This window comes from Heterocephalus glaber, unplaced genomic scaffold (genome assembly GCF_053883595.1).
Source record: "Heterocephalus glaber isolate CG9 unplaced genomic scaffold, H.glaber_assembly_v1.0 deba00001547, whole genome shotgun sequence".
NCBI classification, from domain to species: Eukaryota; Metazoa; Chordata; class Mammalia; order Rodentia; family Bathyergidae; genus Heterocephalus; species Heterocephalus glaber.
The window spans coordinates 7,893,030-7,917,948 of NW_028258340.1; the positions used below are offsets into that span (position 1 = coordinate 7,893,030).

The window sequence follows — 24,919 nt, forward strand, 5'->3', positions numbered from 1 at the left end:
AACATAAGAGCAGCAGGGCTGGTCTAAGTTATATGGAGCCAACTTTCACTCAGATCTGACTATGACTTCTTACTCTTCAAGTTCTCTATCATTTTCAAACCAAGTAAAGTGTACCTTATACTACACAAAAAGAATAAATTGTGGATAAATGGGGAAAGAAACTACAATAAAGTTATTAGATAACTTTGAAAAACACACACACAAAACACTAGTATTTTTTTTGGTACCGGGGACTGAACTCAGGTCCTTGCACTTGCGCAGCAGGCATCGAAACCACTGAGCTAAATCCCCGGCCTGAAGGATGTAATTTTAAAAAGTACACACAGGGCTGGGGATTTAGCTCAGTGGTTCCGCTGCCTGCCTCACAAGCACAAGGTTCCGAGTTCAATCCCTGGTAACAAAAAAAAAAAAAAAAAAAAAAAAGTACATACAAAGCTTTGCCAGTATGTTCACTGGGGGAAGGGTGGGGAACAGGTCTGGTGCACAGATCAATGGTCTACAAATTGATCAAATGACTGCTTCCCAGTATTCACCTATCTACTCTTCTCAGCATCAGACAATTGGCTGAGACTAACCTAGCCTCCCTTCTTGAACCTTATAGCTTCCCTGGCTTAAAGGAAACTGGACTCCATGTTTCTTTTGGAAAGGGTGATAGTGGCAGGTAGTAGTGATGCTGATGATGGTATAGTTTTTAACAATGAAATGGAGGTGAAATGATCCATCCACTAGACAACTGATTCTGTAAGTCTGGAATTCAGGCAAAGCTTAGTGTCTTCAGTCACAAGAGCAGAACAGTGATGGTGAACCTTTTAGAGCTTTCAATGATACAAATATACTGCTGTGGCACACATGCCATAGGTTCGCCACCACTGGGGTAGCAGATTGATTCACTACCATCAACTAAGAGTCCTTTTATTTCTAAAATAAACAATACCTCTACCCACTACCACCCTCCTTCCTGTGTCACAATTTTGGGGGCAGGAGAGAAGCAGCATAGTATATTCCGAAGTATTATAGCCAGCATTGCAAAATGGAGCTTAGAAATTAGATTTTTCTCCTTTGGAGTCAAGTGGCTTCCAAACTTTCTCAGGCCTAGGGCATAAATGGCTCTCCAACCTCTCCACTACTCCAAGAATGGACAGAGTGTATAGATCCTGGCACCCTGAGGTCAAGGCTAATTTCATTCCCTTAGGCAAGGGAGGGAGAGGTCTGGGTCCTAGAAGGGATAGAACTAACCTTAAAATGTCTATTGTTTCATTGTATTCTCTCCCACACTGCTCCTTATTACAAAAGGCCCCAACACACCTGTACAGGGTGAGATGATGATTTGAGGCAAATGGGCTCCCCCTCCTTCTCCTCAGAGCTAGCTTTGAATAAATCTGTTTTCCTTTTTACCAAATACATGGTCTCCTTTGATTTGGTCAGTGACAAGCACAGGAACCTAAGTGGCCAGTAACAGTACAGGACAAGTGAGGGTGGTGGGATATTAAGCCACACCAAAATTAAAATACTCTAGCATTCTTTGGGTAAACCTTTACCATTTATGTAAAAATTTGTATTTCTACAAATTAAAAAATCAGGGCTCTAAGTTGTTATGTGACTTGATCCAAATATAGGCAGAAGTTGAAAGAACTAATTCTATCATCTTGTTCACTAAACCAACCATCTCTTAAAAAAAAAAAAAGTCCAGGAAAGCAGCCCAAGTGTCCACTGACAGATAAATAGACAAAATGCTGTACATAAACACAATGGAATAGGTCTCTTAAAAAAAGGAAGGTAATTGGGGCCAGGGATTTAGCTCGGTGGTGCGCCGCCTGCCTCGCAAGCACAAGGTCCTGAGTTCAATCCCTGGTACCCAACAACAACAAAAACAGGTAACTGACAAATGCTACCATGTGAATTAACCTTGAGGGCATTATGCTAAATGAAATCAGTCAGTCAAAACAGGTCAAATAATTGATGACCTCACTTACAAGGAAACCCAGAAATAGCTGTACTCTTGACAGAAAGAATGGTGGTTTTCAGAGGCCAGGAAGAATGGAGAGTTACTATTTACAAGACACAGAGCTTCAGTTCAAGAAGATGAAAAAGTTCTGGAAACAGATGGTGACACTGGTTACAGGTATCTGTGATAAGACTCACCAGGCACTAGACCTCACTACTTTTAACTTTTTAAATTCTACCTAACTACAATTGCCTTAGGCAAACTATCGGTAAATTATTTTGCAGTTAGTAGGCTAGCACACAGGGAAGTTACCCTAGCCTTAAATTGTTGACTGGAAATATTCCATCCACATGTAATCCAATTACCCTCCATCTATAGACAAATAAAAAATATCTGGCAACTCCCACAGCTCCCGGCCCAGAGGTAGGGGCTTCTGAGTCACCATCCCACAGTTCCTGGTCCAGAGGAAGGGGCTTCCTGGCCACCATCCCTCCCGCTGCTCCCAGACCACAGGAAAGGGCTTTTGGGCCGCCTTCTGGGCCACCATCCCTACCACTGCTCCCAGCCCCTGTCCCACCTCTCCCAGCTCAGAGGAGGTGATCGGCACGGGCGCCAACAGAACACCTCCCCCCTGCCCCCCAGTCGAAATGAGAAAACATGCAAATAAGTTTCAAAACCAGACTTCCAGATCACCTACAGCAACCCCAAAGGGAAAGGAGATGGAACACTCTGATACTCAACCACCTGGACCCACTGAAATGGCAACAAAAGGGGATTTGGAAAAAATGAAATCAGAAATAATTTCTCAGATAACGGGAGAAATTGTGCTCCTAGTGCAAGACATGATTAATAAATCTAGAGAGGAACTGAGGAACATGATGGAAACCCAACATAGGAAACAAATGGAATCCATAAAACAGATGGAAATAATTTCCAGGAGATGAAAAACTCCATTGAAAGTCTACACAGCAGAATGAGCCAATGTGAAGACAGAATTTCAGATATAGAAGATAAGATTGCAATTAGTGACCAGGAAAAGAAAAATTGCTTCAAGATTATAAGGGAACACAAGAAATCAATCCACCAGCTGTTAGACGATGCAAAGAAGAATAACATAAGGCTGATTGGAGTCAATGAAGAAACAGGAGAGAGTGCAGATGACATAAAAAAACTCTTCACAGAAATAATGGCAGAAAACTTCCCAAGCAGGGGAAAAGAACTTGACATACAGATAAGTGAGGCATATAGGACTCCAAATAGCCTTGATCAAAAATATCTGGCAAGCTGGGGACAGTAGCACATGCCTGTAATCACAGCTACTCCAGAGGATGAGGCAGGAGGATTCCAAGTTTGAGGCCCGCCTGTGCAACTTAGTGAGATGCTGCCTCAAAGTAAAATTAAAAAGGTCTGAGGATATAAGCTCAGCACTTCTGGGTTTAATCCCCAGTACAAAAGAAAAAAAATCTGCCAAAAGTGAGGAGAAAAACTATTCTAGACAAAACTATACAGATAACTAAGAATTCTTTTAAACTGTAAGATAAATGGCAAAAGTGGCAGTGTGAAAACTCTCAAACACAACTTTCTCTCAGACCACAGAATTAAATCACTATCTACCTCCTGTAGGACATTCAATCAGCAAACTCAAGCTGCTTATCATCTCTACTCATACTGTTTCACCTTTCTAGCTCTTGCTTCCTCTGTTCCTTCTACCTTGGTCAAGTTCTCATTTCTACATTTCCACTGTTGCTGGACAGGTATATAAGGTCTCAGCACAGCACACCTGCTGTATTCTGCTATTTTTAAAAGCATCTCTGTAAGAATTTGATACCCTTCCCTTACCATGCTAGGCTGTGAAAGAGCAAACCTAACTGCATTCAAACCTAACTCTTATTCAAAATCTTACCTCTGCTACTTATAATTTGTCTACCTAAAAAGTAAATTATAATCTTTTTTCCAATTCTTAAAATTGAACTATGATACCCACAAAAATGTCATGAGATTTTAATAAAAGGTGTCTCACAAATACCCTGCACACAGTAATTCTGTGAAAATGTAATTTTCTTTCCATTTTCTTTTTTTTTTTTTTTTTTTTTGGTAGCAGGTATCAAACTCGGGACCTGCCGCTTACAAGGCAGGCGCTGGAACCACTGAGCTAAAGTCCCAGCCCTGAAAATATTATTTTAAAATTCATTCCTTAAATATTCAAGAACCTTGTAGAATACCTGATAGAAAAGCGAAAGAAGGGCCGGGGATTTAGCTCAGTGGTTCCGGCGTCTGCCTCGAAAGCACCAGGTCCCGAGTTTGAGTTCGATCCCCAGTACCAAAAAACTAAAAAAAAATATTTTCAGGTATGATTTGGAAATGTGAAATGTTTAAATGAAGGAAAAGTCTCATAACAGATAACTACACTACAGTACCTTTTTAAACTAATCCCTTTCAATCCAAGTGGGAGAATAGCTTGGAATCACTTGCTTTACTTGATTTCAAGCAGCAGTCTTAGTTCAAACAGAGCTTGTTTCCTGTGTCACTGAGCTAATTTAGGCACACAAGCAAGACATCTTCCAAGACAAAGAAGCAGTATCCTACATAAACTGATCAGCTCAGTCAAACCATTTAAAATCTGACACAATAATCACTGCCTTCTATAGGAATGCTCATATTCAATGAATCACAATGTGAAATTTTACTGCATAAAGTTAAGCTTTGTTTCATAAAGAATTTTTAAAAGTATTGAATAGGCAGAAAGCATCTTGGACTTTCTGCAATACAAAAATATAACCAAACTAGCAATATTAGATTGCTTTTAGGACACATCGCATTTTTTTCATATTCAAATGTAGCATCTTAACATAATCTATGATAGGAAAAGCATCACCTTTACTTAGGGGAGGGCTGGACTATATTCTTTTAAATAATCTAGCATTATGTAAGTGGCAAACCATTTATGTATTTTAAACTTCGCAAAACTGACTTTCAGTAGCAGCTCTCTAACTCAGAGAGCCTTATAGTACCACAGAAAGCCCTCAGGAGAAAGAATGGTTCTTCCTTACCCAGGCACTATTTCTCTGTGCTCAAAACTTCCCCATGTTCCAGAACCTTTCTCTTACACAATGAAATCCTCTAGGATTTTATGTGTGAGAGTAGTATACTGCTGTGGTTTGGCTAAGGGTCCCAACAAAGGCCCATGTATTAAAGGCTTGGTCTTCAGGACACTGTGGGTGAGAGAACATCTCCTTGAAAGGTATAATTAGGTCCCAGCCCTTTTCCTCCACCTCTTTTGCCTACTGGCCCTGAGGAGAACATTTTACTGTGTTGTAGCCATGATAAGGGTCCCAACAAAGGCCCATGTATTAAAGGCTTGGTCTTCAGGACACTGTGGGTGAGAGAACATCTCCTTGAAAGGTATAATTAGGTCCCAGCCCTTTTCCTCCACCTCTTTTGCCTACTGGCCCTGAGGAGAACATTTTACTGTGTTGTAGCCATGATATGCTGCCTTACCACAGGCCCAAAGCAACAAGGCCAACCAATGAATTATGGACTGAAACCTCCAAAATTGTAAGCCAAAATAAATCTCTCTTTGTAATTTGTCAGGTAGCTGTTATATCCTTCTAAAATTCTTTCCTCTCATTCAAAAATGTTCAAATAGAAATTCAATGCTGAGTCATTCAAGAAATACACAGTGAGCATCTGTATAATGGGCCACACATTGTTCTAAGCAGAGGAGAATATAGCACAATTCGTCAAATAACTGCTCTTGTTGAATCATCTTGACAGGCTAGGTAGTAAAAAAAGCAACAGTTGGGGGCCGGGGATTTAGCTCAGCCTGCCCTGCAAGCTCAAGGACTCGAGTTTGATCCCTGGTACCAAAAAACAAAACAAAACAAAAAAACAACAAACTGGTCTCTAGATCATCCTTAAATTCACAGATGGAAATTAACGTAAATTTTATCTATTTTGGTTTTATGTACCAAACTCAAGGGGGTAAAATGATTCAATTGTTTTCTTCCTTTCAAAGGTCTTTTTATGTTTAACTGACATATATAATCATTGTTTTTCCATTCTTAAAATAACTTAACAGAGGCAAGAGACATTAACTGTACAACACAAGGTGTACTTAGCCGTATCAGGCATTAGATCTCACAACTTTTAACTTTTTAAACTTAATTACACCTGTCTTAGGCAAACTAAGTTATTTTGCAATTACCATACTAACATACAGAGGAAAGAAGGCAATGTTTAAATTACACTGTCAAGATTTTAATGTAAAATGTATCACTGTTCCAACTTTATAATTCAGTAAGAACCATCTTTTGAATAACTAAGCTTTCTTTCAAAATAACCATTTTAGAGCGTGAAATACTCTTTTAAGTCAAGAGTACTTAGCTCTTTCTGAATTTTAAATTAAGTTACTATTGCTATGACAGATTTAATATGATTTTAAAGGCAAACTGTGTATGTATTGTCGCCTGGAAGAAAAAGTATCCTGTATGACAGTAGTTTTCCCACACAACATGAGAAAAGACACACACAGAAACTACCCAAATCCCAAAACTGTACGAGGCAGAATACAAAAATAAAAAATTCACAATCAGCTTTTAACCTATTTTTCCAATTTTCTCTCTCATTCTTCTATTTCACTACTACAGCCAGGTTGACATAATTAGAATTTTTCTTATTAATAGTTAAAATGTGTTTGTTTTGTGCCAGGCACTATTCTAAGCAAATTACTTAATCATCAGAATTGTACTGATTCATTTCATGAATAACTGTGGCACAGAGAACAAACTGTCAACATGGTAGATCCAGCATTTGAATCCAGGCAAGTACAAGCTCTAGTAGTATCCCAGTTTTAACCACCATACCATACATTAATAATGCTAGCAAATAAGGAAGAAAAAACCTACCATTAATCTTAGCATATCCCCACCCCAGAGATAAACTGTATCAACATTTTTGATGCAGAAATGTTTTACAAAACTGGAATCTTCACTTAATTCATGATTTTCCTCATATTATGTATTCTTTCAAAACACAGTTACCTGTATTCCTAAAACAATATGGCATTATTAGAAATTATGTCCATAGCTGGTGTTATAGTTTAGGGCTAGACGTCCCTCAAGAGCCTCACACTGTCAGATGGGAGTGGGGCTTGTGGAAGGCGATGGGTTTTCATGTGTTGCTGGGAGGTGGGGGGGTCTGGGTCAGAGGAGTTGGATCACTGAGGGCCTGACCTGGGAGGACCCTCCTTCTCTTTTCTCTCTGCTTCCTGGCTGCCACGATGTGAGTAGCTTTCCTCTGCCAGACCCTTCCACCATGCCTTTCTGCTTTGGAGCCAGCCAAGTATGGATTAACAACGTGAGCCAAAATAATGTCCTTCAAGTTGTAGGTGTCAAGCATTTTGTCCCAGCAACGAAAAAGTGATTAAAACAGCTGGGCATAGTGGTGCATGCCTGTAATTCCAGCACTTTAAGAAGCTGAGGTACAAGGATTCCAAGTACAAGTGCCACACAGGCAACTTAGTAAGATCTTATATCTCAAAAATAAATCAATTAAAAGAGCTATGGATATAGCTCAGTATAGGACTGGAACGGGGGGGGGTCATATAAAAATTACTGTTCAACGGAGAGATAAAAAGTTCATATTAGTTTGAAATATAGTATTTAATACTATAATCGAGTCCATAGCTATAAATCTCAACATTCCTAAGTAATTTAAAATGTAACCTTTCCTGAAGAGTAAAGGATTTTCTTTTCCTAGCTCTACCAGCACTGCTCTTACTCTACATTACTGTGATAAATTAGACACAAAGCCAGTCAAGGCAATCATATTTAAGTATAGGCCCTCCCAAGTGTGATGTTAGCTCTAGATAGCCTCACATCCAATCAATAATTCAGAAAATGCAAATGAAGATACCCAATTAATCTTTGTTAAATTCAAATGTGCTACTTGAGCTAAATGTTCATTCTATTTTCAATACTATTTGAAATAACACCCCTAATTTTTGTCACTGACATCACTGTATACATCTAGGCTACTTCCTAGAAGTCACTGCAACAGAACTGTACCTTGCACTTGAAATTCTTTCTGGCAATAAAAATTTATATTCATTTAGAAATGCTTGACAATTAGTCAAATATTCTCATTCAAAACTTCTCAGGTCTGTCAGATAAAGTGAACACAATTAGGGTACTGGAAGCTTTTATACTTGCATTCTCAAACACAAAGTTTTGAGTGGTTATACTCAGTTTGAGTAATTTTACATTAAAAATGATTTCTGGAATGAAAGCATGATAAGGTCTGCGGCGGTTTCACTGGGAAACCACCGTAACAGGTGAAAATTATTTTTGAAAGACAAAACAACATTTAAAATCTCTGGAAATTGTCCTAAGGGCATACAGCAAACAAAGAAGCTTTTAATCAGGAAAATCTACCATACCTCAGTATGAACAGTCTGGCACTGAAGCCAACTCAGCAGGACAGAAGATCCATGGCAGGCAAATACAGCAAAAATACTCGTGGGCTCCTCAGCTCCAGGAGAGGAAGGCACCAGCATTTCTCATCACCCTCAGCTTTGAGTGGCAGAGGAGTCTCAGGCCCTTACTCTCCACCCAGACCTCACTTGTGGAGGTATAGCAAGCTAAGAACAGGATAGGCCTAACGGCCATCACCCCTACCTCACCCACAAGACCAAGATCCCTGACAGGAAATAGGCTAAGAAGACCAGAGGCAGTTCAAAGTGGAATTTCTCTGAAAGAAGTGGGCCACCATCAAACAGAGAGCTTCGTTAAGTTCCCTTAAGCTGACTACAGTATTTGGATTACTAAGAGGCTGGTAGTTTCACGAAGGCAACAAGTTAAACCACCTAGCTAGCAGTTTACCAGAGAGAACTAGAAACACAGCTAAGAACAACCTTCCTGCGGTCAGAATAAACCTCAAACTTCAAACACTGGTGCCGGAGGTTACCCTGACAAACATCAGAATTTAATTAGATCAGAATGTGGGGAAATTTACATCCCAAAGCATCATGTAAAACACAAAGCAGTCTTCATTAGTACAGGCTATAACATTTACATGTGAAACCATGCTTAACATAAAGGAAAATATGACAATTTCTAATCAAAAGCTAGGAGTGGTGGCACATACCTGTAATTCTAGTTACTTGGGAGGCCAAGGCAGGAGGAGGGCTAGCAGGAGGCCCGCCTGGGCAACTCAGCAAGGCCTTGTCTCAAAACAAAAGACCTGGGGGGGCCGGGCCGGAACAAGAGACAGACGTGGAACCTGGGACCCAGAATGTAGCTCAGCGTGCAAGGTCTTGTGTTCAAGTCCCAGCCCAAGAGATACACTTGACATCCACAGAAAAATTGGAACCATTGTGTGTTGCTGTTATCAAACAGTACAGCTGCTGTGGAAAACAGTATGGCAAGTCCTTAGAAAGTTAAACAGTTTACCACAAGATCTGGCAATTCCTCTTCTGAGTATACACCCAAAATTAAAAGGGACTTGAACAGATATTTGTACATCCATGTCCATAGCAACATTACTCATGGTAGCCAAAAGGTAGAGGCAACCCAAATGCACATGGAGAGATGAATGGGTAAACAAAATGTGGGCTGTACAAATGATGAATTATCATCCAGCCTTTAAAAGGAAATTTTGATGCTACAACATGGATGAACCTGGAGGACATTAAGCAAAATAAACCAGTCACAAAAGGACACAAATACTGTATGATTCCATTTATGTGAGGTATCCAGGGCTCATCAAACTCACAGAGAAAATAGAATGATGGTTGCCAGTTTTCCCTTAACAGTATTTTGCACCCAAAAGCAACAGAAGCTGAATGCAGTATAGAAGTGGGAGTTAAGAGAACTGACCAGATGCCTGAGGCCCACATTCTTGCCTTTATCCAGTCACACGCTGTTTTAGGATTTATGCAGTTCTACCTGATCTGCATGCATTTTAGGCTTGTCTTAACTCAGTAACCTCCTCCTTCTATTAGGTTACTTTTTTTGGGGGGAGGGGTTTGAGATAGGGTCTGGATGTGTAGTTCAGGCTGGCCTCAAACTCACAGCAATCTCCCTGCCTCAGCCTCCCAAGTGCTGGGATTACATGTGTGCGCCACCAGCTTAAGGTTATTTTTTTTAAAGTCCTATATTTACTATGGAATTTTTTCAGGAATTTAGAATCTTTTATTTTTGAGACAGGGTCTTGCTATGTAATCCAGGCTGGCCTTGAACTCAAAGCAATCCTCCTGACCCGGCCTCCCAGAGTCCTGGGATTACAGGCATGCATCACCATGCCTGGCTAGAATCTTTTAAAGTTGTGTTTATTAGGATTTTTGTTTTTGTTAGCATTCTAATTATAAAGTTAACACAGCTTTTGAGTGATCAGTTTGCTCTAATTCCCACCCCACCCCCCATAAACCTTATTTTATTGTTATACAATTTTGCAGAACATGGGGTTTTTCAGAAATGCATGTTCTGCAATACAGCATACCTACAACAGATGATGTTTAAATGTCAAGTATCATCTTTTTCTCTCAAGGTGGCTAACAACTCCAGAGATTGTTGGAAAGCTTTAATGAGAGCATGTACATGAAGTGCCGGGCACACAGAAGGGTAGCAAGTAGGGTACTGGTTATTTCTCTGCAAATGCTAATTAGATTATATTATTCTATTGCATTAACTACATTCTACCATACCTTTAAATTGTCTTGTATTACTTTATAAAAGGTAAATTGCAAGTCAAAGATTATCTTCCCCCTACAAGATAATTCATAGCACAGTATTCCTATCAGCCTATGCTAGCTCTAAATGTGACAGTAGAAAGATTAAAGACATCAGTAACAAGACATCAAATTCAGTGCTACACAACTTATATGTCCAGTGAAAGAATAAACAAATGAACTATCTTTTAATGTAAAAATATAAAATAGAGAAAATCTAGTAAATATGAAATCATCTGACTCCAAGTGGCAAGTTTCTATCAATAACACTAAGCTGGACCCTGGCAAGTGCAAAGTCCTGGGTTCAATGCCCAGTACCAGAAAATAATAACAGTAATACTAAGCTGGATCAAGTTCGCTAATTCTGATGCTAACCTTAACTGAACTACTCCATTAACTGCTAATTTGATTACTTTCTATTTCAATGTTGCTTAAATGCAGAAATGAGTTAGGATTAAACTCCTTATGCTTACTGCTCTTATATAACTATAAACAAAACAAATTTATAAACTAAACACAAACAAATCAATTAGTATTGATAACATGACAGATGGCAGGGTATATTTCTGACTAAGGCATGGGTTCCTCTGAGTTTTTCATGGCTATACTACCACCATCATATGCCATGTGGGGGACTTAGCTCTCTCCTACTTCCACTTGAATCACTATACCACCCTGTACATATGGTGAACTGTGGTATCACATGCCCTTGGCACCAACATATCATTCATCTGTTAATTGGCCTTTGGTATTTTCATTATCCCACAAATCAAATGGTACAACTGAGCACAAAGGCATTAAAAACACAATGTTAACATTAAGTAATAAAATGGTATAGCTGTTCTTGATTATAAGGCAATCGTGTATAGACAATTTAAAATACATATACCTATGGTCAAGAATACAATAAAAATGAAAAACTTGTTTTAAAAAAGTTTGTTTTCACTTGAACTGTATTCATTTATTTATTAATTTTTTTGGTACTGGGGATCGAACTTGGGTCCTTGCGCTCAACACAGCAGGCAGCAAAACCACTGAGCTAAATCCCCGGCCCTTCACTTGAACTTAAAAAGGGCACCAAAGACATATTTATAAGTGCCGGAAGTGGCTCAAAGAACATTAAGATTTAGAAATGTAGGAAATTCTGTATCTATTCTCCCCTTGGACATTTTGTTACAACACTATGAAGACCACTGCTGTCAGCCAAAGATCTTTTTTCTTTCCTCTCCATTCAAAAATCTATTTCCCTTGTGATTGTTATATCCATTAGGTATAGTTCTGTCCTCTGAACAAAAGGTAAATTCTCACCTCATCCTCATTCTTCAAGAAACTGGGATTTACTATGTACATACACCTGGGTCTCTTTTCAAGACAAAGATACACTTTTAAATATTCGTTTACTTATTGAATCCTTACAAGAGGTGCAAGATCCCAATAAATTCCAGGCCCTAAACAAATCAGCCAACAAAAATAAATGAACAATGTTGACTTAAAATATTAAGACACAAGTCACATACCAAGTGGATGTATCTTCTGTAACATTAGTCTACTTTGTTGAAATGACAAGAAAAACAACTCAAATAGTATTTACCAATCTTTGTCAAAAATATCTCCATACTCTTAGAAGTTACTAATCGAAATCATGAAATGCTGATCCAACACACTAAAACAAAGACGTCTTTTCATTTAATCAATATTTTAAGCAAGGCAGATCCTTAATTAACATTTTTATGTGCATCCTTTTGCTTGGATTTTCCACAACTAGAATGGTTAGGTCAAATGTAAAGAGTCTGAAAAAGGAAACCAAGAATTTCAAATTCCTTTTCACCAATGAAAATTACTATCTTCAATATATTTAGACATGGCCTTTCTCTTTTTTTCTTTTGTATCTTCAATGTATTTAACAGCCTTTAAATTTAATTCACATACAGTACAAATCATTCACTTACAGTGTACAAATACCACCACAATCTTTTCAGTGTATTTTCATCACTCCCAAAAGAAACCCCACTTTGGGGATGGGGGGTATAGCTCAGTGGTAGAGTGCGTGCTTAGCACGCACAATTGTACACTTGAGTTAGCATGCTCAAAACCCTGGGTTCAATCACCACTGCTGCAAAAAATTAAAACAAAGAGCCTCACATAGAAATAGTTCTATGTCCTGGTCAGGGCTGGTGGCACACGCCTGTAATCCCAGCACTTGGGAAGCTGAGGCAGGAGGACTACAGCGAGTTCGAGGCCAGCCTGGGGTACATAGCGAGTTCAAGTCAGCCTGCTACATAGCAAGACCCTGTCTCAAAACACTCCCTCATTCTATGTCCTGAAATAGAGATTATAGTAATAAACTAAAATGTCCCAATGTTTTACCAATATTTAAACGTAAAGTATGTTAAAGACTCACCAGAAGGCATATACAAAAATGTTTGCAGCTACACTGTTTTGCTGAGAATACTATAAATAATCTGAATGTCCACCAATGGTAGAATGGAGAAATAAATTGAGGTGTATTTCAGACAAGATCGGGCACATTCAAGGCGGTATGGTCATAGACTCGAGGTATATTTCATACAATGGAGTATCACACAGCAATAAAAAAAATTTTTGAATGTGTTAAGCAAAAGCAGCCAGATGCAAGAGTGTACAATATATTACTTCATTTATACGAAGTATAAACAGTAGCATGTAGCACAGCGCAAAGACGGTGTTCAATCCATAGTACCACCAAAGGAAAGTCTCAAATCTGCCAAGTCTCCGCCAACATAGCCAACCAAGATGCCACCAGAATTATCTTAAAATCCCCAAAACTAGTGCCATCTTTCACTTAAATGCTGATCTCATCACCTTAGGAGCAAAACCTACCCACCCTAAGCAAGGCACTCAAGTGTCTCTTGTGATCTTAGCTCCAAACTACTTTCCTAGTCTCATCTCCCATAACCTCTCCCTCCATATACTACTAGTTTTTCCTCTAGAAATATCCTTTCACGTTTCCACTGATCCAATTTTAAATAATAGCGGTCTCAATTTTGCTCTCAGGACACATTTGGTGATGCCTGAAGACATTTTTAGTTGTTACAATGGTGGGGTACTACTGGCATCTTATGGGTAGAGAGGTCAGAGATGATTAGGACAGCATTCCACAGCAAAGAATTTTCTGGCCAAATAGTATCTGGTCAACAAAGTAAAAGTTAAGAAATCTTGCTTATCTCAAGTTGCTCCCTCTGCCTGGAAGTCCATGCTTTAATTCACACAGCCATCAAAATGGCACATCTTAAGCCCAGCAAAGCTTACCCAAACCATATGATTTCTCTGTTCCACCACTACTTTTTTCACACTTTGTCTTGGTTTTTGGTGCTGGGGATTGAATCCAGGGGCCACCTGCTTGTTAAGCATATGCCCTACCACTGAGCTACTTCAGCAGCCCCTCCCAAATACAGCTCTTCTCACACTATATAAACTATTGGGCCCAATAACCCTTAGAACCTTGAAAGTAAAGATTAATCATCTCTATATTTTCTGTGCCTAAATGGTATTAAGTGAATGAATTCAATTCAATAGTTTTACAGTAAAAGAGTCTAGACAAATGCTGCATATAGGCAGTATCCCCTTTATATATAATGCTTGCCTAGAAATGCAAGAGAAGCTAAATCTTTCAAAGTCAAACAATACTCACATGTTTTGGGGGGTTTTCCTACTCCCAGATTGCAGGGCAATATTATAAAAATCCCTGATTATTCTCACCTGTCAAAGGTAAGCTTTACTGTACATCTGCCAGACTTAATTTCTTTTTTCATTCTAATTATTTCATTTACCTGATAAGGTTAAAAATTCATATCCCTAATGCAGTGATGGCAAACCTTTTAGAGACTTCAGTGATAACAAACAGCCAGCTGCTGTGGTATGCATACCATAGGTTTGCTACAACTGCCCTAATCAGTTCCCTCTGTCTCAAGGATTATTAAATTTAAGACCTCCTACTACCACACCGTGGTGGCATATACTTGTAATTACAGCACTCAGGAAGCTGAGGCAGGAGGATCGAAGTGAGTCCAAGGCCAGCCTGAATGACAGACTCAAGTTTCAAAAGACAAAAAGTATTAAAAACAACAAAAAAAAAAGCAACAAAAGTTTCAGACCTCCAGCTGATTTGTTTTTGCTTTCCCATTCATTTTTATAAAAAGGCACAGATGAACTTGTAAATAAACATACAAGATACTGCAGCAAAACTTCTGAAACCAAACTGTTCTCAGAAAGGCAATACCAGTTTGCAAACAGCAAAAAAACAAACTCATCAGCTAATGTACATAAGTCTGAATTTGAAGGAGGGAGGTCTAGGGTTGTCAATGTATGTGTAAGAATGGAGACTATACAAAGTCTAATATATCACAGTTGAAGATTAGCTAACATTTTTAAAGGGGAAAAAAGATGTAGAATAGCAGAGCTCATCATGATTACTGTAAGAGACCCTCACTCTTTATATTCAACCATTAATATGCAGTCATCTCATTTCCCAGTCTGCAGCTCATTAAGGAAGGAATCAAAGACCAGAACCACAGGTAAACAATGAAAATAAGTTATGAAGAAACAAAAGTTTTTATTTTTTGTGACAAGGTCTCACTATGTAGTTCAGATTGGCCTCAAACTCGTGGCAATCCTCCTGCCTCAGCCTCCCGAGTACTGGGACTCAGGCATGTGCCACCACACCTAACCCTGAAAACAGAATAGTTTTAAAAATTATTCAAAAAGGCCTGGGGGCCCTGTATTGTACGTGGTGAGCCAACCTGTAAACTTCAATAGCCACTGAAGATGAAAAGCAACAGATTAGGTTCATGATATAAGTGGCCTTAGCAAGCAACAGGAATCCCCTAAAGGTTACTAGAAAAACAAAATTGTAGAAGTATAAAAACATAGCGGGTATCTGGAGAACTAGGAGTTAAATCAACGAAAGCTTGGGGATTAAAAAAGAAAAAGGAAATCAAGTTGGAAAGTTAGTTTTGTATAGTATTTAGCTGGGCTCAGTGACTCATGGCTGTAAGCCCAAGCTGCCTGGGAGGCTGACGGGGACTCCTTGAGCTCAAGAGTTCAGGGCCAGCCTGGGCAACACAGCATGATCCCAGCTCAACAGAAAAGCTCTCAAAATGAACAAACAGCACATAGTCAAGTCCTGAGAGAGAAGACAGAGGATACCTAAATGTGACTCATTAAATTGATTATGTAACTGATGAGAACCTTAATCAAATTCAGAGAAAAACATTAACCCAAAAATGTTCACTACAAAATACTAGCAAAAAATGTGAGATAATTCATATGGCATTAAGGCAAAGTTAATGATAAACTCATCTGATGGAATATTACAGGGCTATGAAAAATATCTATGGAAAGTTTTAAAATGAAATGGAAAAAAGTATACCTACAATATTTGCCACCTTAAAGACAAGATGGAAATCGACGTATCAAAAATAGTATGGTTAGCTGGGCACGGTGGTTCACTCCAGTAATCCCAGCACTTGAGAGGCTGAGGCAGAAGGATTGCCATGAGTTCGAGGCCAGCCTGAACCAAAGGTTGCTTCTACATAGTGAAATTATCAGAGGTGGGGTTTGAATTTTGGCCAAACCTCTTACATTCCCCAATCTTTTTCTTAACAGATTAATTATATAACCAGATAAAAATTATACAAAGTATGTAACATCTTTAGAAACTTTCCATCAAATATTAAATTATAGCTTAAGTATTTGAAAGCAAGCTTTGGTGTTCTGAAAATTATATAGAACATTATCTCCCAAGACACCAAATTAATCAAACATTACTGTATTTAACCAAGCCCTTTTCCAATTTAGCTTATGCTACTGGCCTGCTTTCAAAATGGTATTGTCTCACAGATTAACCTCTGAAGTGTTTGTGGAAATTGATTTTTAAACTCACTCTAACCAATATATATGACTAGGACAATTCTGTTCTTATCTTGTATTCCCTTTACCTGGTACAATATCTAATACATAGTACAATACCCAGTACATAATGAGGCATTTAATATTTAATGATTGAATTTAAAATAAAGTAAAAACAAAAATGACTCAAGATAGAATCAGGGGCAGCTTGGTGGTGCACACCTATAACCCCAGCACTCAGGAGGCTGAGGCAACAGGACTGTCATGAATTCAAGGCCAGCCTGGACTACATAGTGAGATACTGTCTCAAAAAAAGAGAAAATTCAAGAAAGTAATAAACTGGGGAAAAAGTAAGGTATGCCGAATTAATCTTTAAATCAGTATTCTCTAGCACCTGAGAACTTGCTAGAAATCCATTATTGCAGGGCTCCACTCCATACTCATTGAATTGAACTTCAGGTGCCAGCACAGCAATCTATTTTAACCAGCTCTCCAGGATGAGAACCACTGCTCTAAAGTAGGAGTCGGCAAATGATGGTCACAGACCAAATCCAGCCTCCTGTTTCTATTTAGTCTACAAGCTAAGAGTGGATTTCACAAAGGAATATTTGCAATCAATTTGATAGGGAACATTAACTTTAAACCCATTAACCAAATACTGTATTATTTTCCCTCTATATACACCAATCCTTCTATTCTCACTGGACCTGAATTACATATGATTATTCTCAAAAATCATTGTGCTTTTTAATTTACCCAAAGTCCTTGATTTTGCCCCTTAGCCCACAAAGTCCAAAGTATTTATTATCTGGCCCTTTACAGAGAAAGTTTGCAAATCTCTGCTCCAAACTCAAGGTGTTTTCAAGGAAAGCAACATCTCTCCACACTATTTTGGTCTGAAACAAAATACTCTTCTAAGGTAGAACATGGCTCTAATACCATATGGCAATTTCCATGCTCTCGGGGGTTGTTCGTCATGAGCAGACTTAAGAAGTTCCAAGTAACTAGTTAAAAGACCAGAATAAAGAGATGTAACCAACAATCAAAATGTCCAATCCCAAATTCACCAGTCAGCAAGAAGGAAACAAGCATAAAGGACAGGAATGAGAGGCTTCCCCTACTCCCTTTTTCCTTTTAAATGTCCTCTTCCTAATTTAGACTGTAGAAGATAGGCGCTAACATCAAAGACTATCAGCTCAAAAGCATCCCAAGGAACTGGACACAGTGGTACATACTTGTAATCCCAGCTACTCTGGAGAGTAAGGCAGTAGGATTGTGAGTTGAACTTCAAAGCCAGCCTAGGCAATATATATAGATCCAGTCTCTAAAAAATTAAGACAAGACATCCCAGGGAAAATAATTCCATTCATAATAGTGGACAGACATAGGTTTAACATGTTCAAAGCTCAGGTGCTTGATCAGAAAGGATAAACTGCAAATGATACAATTCTGTGCAAGTTTGAGGTGCTGGAAATTACTGTTCCAGGTTTTGCCATTCAGGCAACAGTTATTGTTAACAGCATCATTCTAGGTGTTCTGTAATACACAAAAGGACAGAATCCCTGACCTTATATTTACCCACTACCAGGGACAGAATTTGGTGTTAATTGTATGAGTGACTATAAAGGTAATGGCTTAGAAAACAATTAATGTGACTTGTTAGGATGTAGCATCATGAAGGCAGTCTATGCATGGTATCTTGGTCAATGTTTTACTTCATTTCTTTGAGCCATTTTCCTCATCTGAAAAATGAGAATTTGATTAGAATTAAGACTCATCCCAAGACTCATCATAAAATGATTATTAGGTTAAACATCTCCAAGAAACAACTTAGCAAAAGAGAAAAAAGGAAAAAAAAAACCCGCAAGAATATGGAGACCTAACTATATTCATTGAACAAATACAGTAGTTACTGAATATCTATGTGCCAGGCACTTTCTGTTTGCCAAGGATGTATCAATCAGTGACTTAGGATCTTGAGTATGAGTAGACAGAATCCACCAATATAAAAAAATCTGGAGGACAATTTTTTATTATTTTTTTAAGATGGGGTCTATATTGTTCAGGCTGGTTTGAACATCTGAGCTCAAGCAATTCTCCTGCTTAAACTTAAGTAGCCAGGACTACAGGCTTTAGAGGACAAAATTAATCAAAGCACCTGAATGAAATGAAAAGAAAAGCAGTGTAGTAATAAGAGCATCAATACAGAAAAATAAAGGCAGGAGAAAGTGTAACAACAGAATATGTTATTTCTGGTGAAAAATTAAAAGCACCTTAAGTATAGCAATTCCTAAAGTCCATATGCCAAGAATTCTTAAAAAATTAAATTCAATTATACTTTGATATGAGCTCACTGGAAAAAAGTTCAGAATAAAATTCTATTTTACTAAAGGAACTGAAAGGTAATAGGACACTTCCACTGGCTTATACCATAACAAGATCCATTTCTTACAAATCAGTTCCATCTCCTATAAGACACACAAAAAGAAAATGACAGGAGTTTAGAGATTAGCTAATTCAACCCTCCTTACTTCATACAACTTAAGCTTCTAGACAACAGTAATTGTCAGAACAGTGACGAGCACATAGCAGATGCCCATAAATATTTGCTGACTGGATAAAAAAGGAAACCAATGCCTTAACAGATATTTTAAAATGTTCATTTTAGAGCTGGAACCGTAACTCCAAGAAAGTACTCAGAAGCAAGAATACATATCGCTGCTAGTGACAAAACTCAAATGCAAAAGGCCTTGGATCTCCCCTTCCCCTAAAACGAATATGCAAAAAGCCTCTACCTATACATAACTCACCTGTGGAGTTTTTTTTTTTTTTTAAGTGCCCAGTTCCCTCTACAAATCCACTCAATTAAATCTAGATTAGAAAGAATAAGACCTAGTCAAATAAACACATAGTTTGAAAAAGTTCCACAGATGATTCTGATATATACTTGAGGCAGAAAAATCAGTTAGACAGTAATTGAGAATAAAATTAGAAACCTAGCTAGGTGTGGTGCCATTTGCCTGCAGTTCCAGATACCGGGTTTTTGTTGTTGTTGTTGCTTGAGCCCACAAGTTCCAGGCCAGCCTTCCAGGGAAACGTTGAGACTGCTTCTCAAAGGGGGAAAAAAAAACCACTAGAAACTCATTCGCTGTTGAATATACATACAGGGTACAAGTGTGCATGCATGCATGGGTGTACTTGAAAAATACATTTTAGGTAAGGTATTTCGTGCTAACAATAAACTTTTTCACATTTTATTCCTTAAAAGCATGTTACAGTGATCATCACTTTGTAATCAACAGTAATAACTGAATGATAAATTCAAGCCCCCAAATTCGCATTTCAGAAACTTTCACTTAGGCTGTTTTCCTTATTTCATAAACTTTTAGGGTAACTAAGTATTCTATATGAAAAATGTTTGAGGAATCTTTTGTCACATTAAAAATGCTCATAAAGGGCCGGGGATTTAGCTCAGTGGTTCCACCGCCTGCCTCAAAAGCGCAAGGTCCTGAGATCGATCTCCGGTACTTTAAAAAAAAAAAAAAAGCTCATAATGCTGGAGTATCACTCAGTAGGGTAGAGCTACAAGAGGCCCTGGGGTACATCCCCAGCATTGCTGAAAAACAAAGCTCTTAAAATTCTACTCTACTAGGCTTCTTCTGCCGTATAGTTTTACAAAACAGATCAAAGGAGTTAAGAGACACAAACACCTAATAAAGTCTATTGTTGCTATTTTGTTCATTCCATAAAACAATTATCAACCAATGCTACAAAAATGCAAAATAGACCCGCAGTTTAAAAAGTTTGATCCCCGGTACCAAAAAAAAAGTTATTTGGTGAAAATTAAACTGATTTTAAACTAATAAAACAAAGAATTTTTGAGATAATAAACGACAATGTTGTCTGTTCATTTATAGGATAATTTAAATAAATATCCCGGAGACAAATGGCTGTTTTACATCTTTAGGAAAGCTGAGTTGCCATAAAACTATCGCTCTGAACACATTGGAAGATACATGAAAAAGAAACTATGTGCTACAGTTTCTACATCTCCCTTGGCCAACCAAGATATTTCTCAAATTGCATACTATGTTGATAGTTTTAAACACTATGTATGCTGTTACAGCAACAAAAAGTCCTAAATGTTTTTTTAGTTTTTATTTTTTGGTACCAGGGATCGAACTTGGGTCCTTGTGCTTGCGCAGCAGGCGGTGAAACCACTGAGCTAATTCCCCGGCTAAATGTTTTGTTTTTTTTTTTTTTTTAAATAGTAATCAGTATCATTTCACTAACATGGCACAGAAGCTAAAGCATCACTGGTTGAGACTGACAGACCATGGCCCCTCACCTGTATAATGGAAATACTACTATCTACAAAACATAATAAATGGAAATGCTTTAACAGTGTTGACATATAATCCTCAATACATAATAATTGTATTGAAAAGTGAAAACAGCTGGGGAAAAAAATCCATTTTTCTCATTTATCCACTTGAAAGTTCTAACAACAACATGCCAGAGCCTGGCCTAGTGGTGTAGAGGTAGGAGGATAGCAAATTCAAGGTCAGTCTAGGCTAAATAGGGAGACCCTGTCACAAAACAAACAACAGCCTAGCACTTTTCCACTGTGACTGCATACCATACGCAGCTCCTAAAAGAAATGAAAGAACACTAGAATCCTATTTCTCAATTCTTGAAAAAGAAAAACATTTCAAGATTCAGAAAACACACGAACAAGAGTAAAAATATGACAAAAGGCATCAAAAATATTACAGGGCTTTAGAATAAAAATTGACTAGCTCAATAACCACAAGATTACTTCCATTTTACTGCCCAAAAGACTTAAAGAGGACTAATCCTTTAAACACGTACCCGTGTTTCAAGTAACTCTTTAACCTGTTTTAAACAAAGATTGGATTCAGTATTAAAATTACAGAACTAAAGTATAAAAAACATTAAAAATCAATCTCATGAGATTTAAAAAACTGCTAAAAGAACACCTGCATGTGTCCAGCTAATCAAGAACTGGATGACTGGCATATCCATGGCAAACACTAATTTGAAACAGCATTATTAATACCATGTCAAAGAAAAATGATCTCTGAAGAAATAATCCACGAAATCCCTCATCTTCTTGACATCAGAAAATGTATTTCAAGATCCTGGAAGACAAAAGATCCAAAGTAAATCCTACTGTACTTGAGCATTCCACTGATACTACCATAACAGAACTACAGAATACCAACAAGAGATACCAATAATTTGGTGAAAGGTGAAATTTGTCCTTCAAAGTTATTTTCTGAAAGAACTTACATTCTCCCATGCACTGTTTTTTGCTGTTACTTAGTCCTTCCAGAAACTCTCAGAAACTACCAAGGTCACCAAACAAAAGAAACACCATGAGAACATTAAGATAACAAGAATTCCAACAGTTAAATTTCAGTGCAAAGTAAGAAAAAGTATGGAAAAAAATATTTGTATAGCCCCCCAATTGCAATTTCAAATCAGAGAAAGCAAAACATACTAAAAACATCAAATACATTTTGAGTTCACCGTTGCAACATCAATTCCAAATACTTCAACCTCTCACTGTACCTAAACACTGGAACAATAAAGTTTAAAGGGTTAAGTTACAAGTATGACAAAGCATGAGTTTAAAAACTGAAAAAACAAATGTTGACATCTGTGTATATTTAACACATAAATCTTCCAAGAATTTGGAAGGCATTTGCTGAAACCAAAATGGCAGCCCAGTGAATCAGTAGCAGACCAGTGAAATCTAAAGGAGAGTTTGTAGTCTCTATTTTTAAGTTCAAGTCAATGGGTTAAGAAAGCCAAGCTAGTCTTGGTTAACTACTCCTTATCATAAAGGTAGATAATAGGCCCCGAGAGAGGATTAAGTACCTGCTGAAAAGTTTCCTCCTAATCAGTGCATCCAAATTATTCTTCCTCAAAAGTTAAATTATACAACCGATTGATTTAAGGGGCCCGTAGGTTTCTAGATGAAAGAATGCTACAAATATCTCTCCTCCCAAAATAAGCTACTGTACCTGTATAAATATTTAACCTAAACCTACAACTCGCTTAAATTCAGGCAATCTGAGCAATTATACACACCTGTAAACTACACCATGAAAGTTCAATTAACGTTGGGTCGCTGGACCCCCCCCCCCCGCACCGCCAATAGCTTAATTCAAGCAAGTCCTACTGAAAACCCTAAGAACTCCCACCTAAGTTCCAGTCGCTGCAGTAATTCATACAAACAAAAAACAGCTATACACCTGCTCCGTAACTCTTCAATATTTCATAATGAATGAAAAATAAGTCACTCGTCAAACCCGCAGCCTCACATCACAAGAATCTTAAGATTTCATCACTAACAAACTGGCACATACTAATATTTTTTGCAGAAAATAGTTAAAAATAGAAAAGTGGCAGGTCCAAGCTCACTTGGAAGCGATTTCTGCAGGCAAACACCTTTCGCGGCTCTGGCCCTCCGCAAATGAAGGGTGGCCGAGGAGGTGGAGGCGGCCGATAACTCGGCTCAGACTCCGGGACCTCGGGGCCGAGGAGAAGCTGCGGGTTATCGCGGGAGGGTGGAGGAACGAACCCGGCGTCGAGCCCGATAGCCAGGCGGAGCCGAGGCCTAGCTCTCCCGCTCCAAATCACTCCACCTCAGTAATGGCGTTCGGTGTCAAGTGGAACGAGACCCGGGAGGCGGGCGGCGCGAGTCGTCGGAGTGCCGGGCTGCAGGGCCCCGGGCGGGGGCGGCGCTGACCCGGCCCCGGCGGGTGGGGGTGGGGGCTGCTCCGCTCGCGGCGCCCTGAGGGAGCCGCCGTCCTCCCACCGTGCCCCAGACAGGACGGGGAGGGGGAGGAGGGGGAGGGACAGAGCCGTCAGCCATTTTCCCTTCCCGTCCAAAACACACCGCCACGCTCCCGGGACGCCGGCCGGGCTCGCGGCGCAGCCCGCCCCGCCCCGCCCGCCGCGGGAGAAGGGGAGCCCCGGCCCCGGGCGGCCCCGGAGGGAGGGACTCCGCACGCCCCCCGCGCCCGCGCCAGCTGTTGGCCCCGGAGCGGCTGGCTACTCACCGCACGACTCGGGCGTCTACTTCGAACCAGGACACTCGAAGGCGGGGGCACTAGGCGACGGCTAAGCTCGGTCCGGTCCACAACCTAACCTGGGTGCATCCCAGGTCCGGGGGTGACGGGCGACAAAGTGTGTCGAGGGGCTACAGCGGCAGGGCTCGAGACTGCGGGAGTGTAAACGAGGGGCTGCACCCGGCGCCGAGACTCGCTCCTCACCGCGCCCGCTCTGCAGCAGCGGTGGCCGCAACCGCCTCCACCTCCTCGGCCGGCGGCGACCCGCTTCCCCTTCTCCCCTCAAGCTGGGGCACTCGCTGAGCTCAGACGGGCTCCGGGCGGTGCGTTTGTCCTGCGTCACCTCCCCCTGCTCCTCCTCCTGCAGCGGCAGCTTCACCTTCCCTCAGTTGCCGCTTCTGTCCCCGCTCCTGGCCTGGTCGCTTTTCGGCGGCTCGCTCCCCAATCCTGGCACCGACCCGAGCGAGCACTGGGCGCTAAGGCGGCCGCCTCCCGTGAGAGAGAGGCGGCAGCGGCGGGCTCCCGCGAGGGCGGAGAGCTGTGCGAGGCGGGAGGGGCTCGGCGGCAGAGGCCCGAGCGGGCCGGGTACGGAGAGGTTGCGGCTCCGGCGGCGGCGGAGACTAGCTTCCGCAGCCGCGGACGCCTGTCCCCCTCAATATGGCGGATCCGGCAAACCGAAAAAACAAACAAACAAAAAAAAACCGCTCGGCCGGTGGCGGTGGCGGTTATGCTGGCGGCAGGAGCGGCAGGAGCGGCGGCGCAGACTCCTACTAGCCCCAGCACCGCCCAGAGCCCCGAGGTTCTCCGCCGTCAGGTCCCGCCCCTCAAGGCCCCGCCTCCAGGCCCTCCCCTTTCCCCTGCCCAGCCCCCTCTCGCTCAGCTGCCCCGCTCTCCTCACCGGGCTGTGGAGCCAGCGGGACCGAGTGAGCCTCGCAGTGGGCTGGGCCGTGCGAGAGACGCTCAGAACCCAGAGTCGGGTGGGGGAGGGGAAGACGATGCGGTAAAGATTGTTCGCGAAGCACCTTTTTCCTTCTGGTCAGTCCCTTCAGGATCATGCTACGGCCAGACCCGGCGTTCCATACTCCTCGGCTCGGCAACGGGGCGGGGGCAGAGGTGGCACGAGGACGGGCAGAAGTGGGGGAAGGGAGACCCGAAAGGATCTGGCACACCACGCCAGAAAAGGGGCTGGGCAGTGGGGACTGGCAGTGTGTAACGGCCAGGACAGGGTTAACTGCGTGAGCTGCAGCCGCGTCGCTGAGTTTT

General features: G+C 40.5%; 1 protein-coding gene across 5 annotated transcripts in view; it reads right to left on the reverse strand.

Annotated features, from left to right (window-relative positions):
* Usp9x (ubiquitin specific peptidase 9 X-linked) overlaps positions 1–24,572 on the reverse strand; it is a 122,895-nt gene extending 98,323 nt beyond the window's left edge. For 4 of the 5 annotated variants that reach the window (XM_004850015.4, XM_004850014.4, XM_013074050.3 and 1 more), the window contains exon 1: positions 23,648–24,434. The gene's annotated coding sequence lies outside the window, so the exon portion shown is untranslated. Of the gene's footprint in view, positions 1–23,647; positions 24,435–24,554 lie in introns of those variants that run through there. The other variant, XM_087189846.1, reaches the window with a different exon arrangement.
* Between the last annotated feature and the right edge of the window lie 347 nt (positions 24,573–24,919).